The sequence below is a fragment of the Psammomys obesus genome, unplaced genomic scaffold, assembly GCF_907164565.1.
Source record: "Psammomys obesus unplaced genomic scaffold, mPsaObe1.curated_primary_1811, whole genome shotgun sequence".
NCBI lineage: Eukaryota > Metazoa > Chordata > Mammalia > Rodentia > Muridae > Psammomys > Psammomys obesus.
In genome coordinates this window covers 21,070,372-21,071,877 of record NW_026587216.1, presented here as the reverse complement: position 1 = coordinate 21,071,877, position 1,506 = coordinate 21,070,372, and the positions used below count along the sequence as shown (strand labels likewise).

Here is a 1,506-nt window from a genome sequence, read left to right as displayed (position 1 = left end):
TTCTTCTTCTTCTTCTTCTTCTTCTTCTTCTTCTTCTTCTTCTTCTTTTCTTTTACAGATCTTGCCTTGACTGTGTTTGTAAAAACACCATAGGACCCTGGTCATCTGTAAATGGTGTGTAGGTGGGTGTATCACACCAGTCCATTCTGTCTTCACATTGGCAAAAGCCATTCCCATGGGACCTTCACAGAGGCCTGGGCACCATTAGGAGCCTGAGCTGGGGTTGAAGCCTGAGCCTTAGCTGAAGCTGCGGCCTCTGCCTTGTTTTGAACCTTGGGCTTTGGTTGGCAGAGCCCATGACCCTTGGCCATGTAGCTGCAAATCTGCCTCCAAGCTTGGGGTGAGTGAAGAAAGCCAGATGTCTGAGTTTGGGCCTGGGGCCCTTTGGCATCTTGGGCTTAATGGCCTCAGGCGTCACAAGGGCCTTGGTGGCTTCTGCTGGCACCCTTTTTGCCTGTGTGTTGTTTGCCTGCTTCTTCTTCAGGCTTTTCTTGTGATTTCTGGCAAAGTGCATGCTCTTCAGGAACATGGGGTCTCCTTCCTTAAGAGATTCTCATCTTTGTGACGGGGGTTTCTTGGTGATGTTTCTGTGCCATTTACGGGACTGGTTGTGTGTGGTGTGGTTCTTGGACTTGGCCATGTCTGTATGGTAACCTGCAGCTCTGAGGCGCCTGGACTGGAAGTAGGAAATAATTATGCTATAATCTTTGGTTTATAGTTTTCATAGCATGAAATCAATGGGGCAACACTGCTGTGTTACTAGAGAAATCTTCGTGCTTGAGATTTAACAAGCTAAGAACAACAACAAAAAAAAAAAGAAAGAAAGAAAATGCTTCTATTTTCCCCCATTTTAAAACTAAGCATATCATTTCACTATCTTGTTTGAATTTGACATAGAATCATTTTGAAGTGACACCAACTTATAGTTAAATATCTGAATTGATTCTGCAATAGATTCTTGTTCATATTGATAATTTAGCTTCATAAAATGCAATGGAAACTCTAGCTTCATATTTATCCATTCAATCTAAGTTGAATGACTTTATTTCATGATTGAGCAATAAATGTTTTATAAGGAGTAAAACTGTTATATAATAGCTAAGTTTCACAAAATTCCTGTTGTTTTTATTATTAATAGGTAAATTATTTTCCCCATAAAATCCCCAAGTATATTTTTAGTCATTATTTCCAATAACTGTAGATTTTATGTATGTTTTTAAAGGATTTCTTAAAGGAATACTAAAAATTAGAGAGGGTCACTTGTACCTAGGTATTATAAAACACATCTATATTTTAAAGGAGGGATGAGGGGAAGAGGGAGAGAGGGGCTGGTGGAACTGAGGGAGGGGGCTTCAGTTGCGACATATAATAATAAATTGTGAAGAAAGAAAATAAAAATTAAAAAAATAATTGAATGGTTTGGCATGCTAATCTAAGTGGAACATGGAAATGTGATTGTGTTCTGGATCATCTTTAGTGTTTAACCGATTGTCAGAAACATTAAAA

At 39.0% G+C, this 1,506-nt stretch overlaps 1 pseudogene; it reads right to left on the bottom strand.

The window, feature by feature from the left end:
- Positions 1 to 152: 152 nt before the first annotated feature.
- On the bottom strand, positions 153 to 640 carry LOC129673694 (60S ribosomal protein L29-like; annotated as a pseudogene).
- Positions 641 to 1,506: the final 866 nt, after the last annotated feature.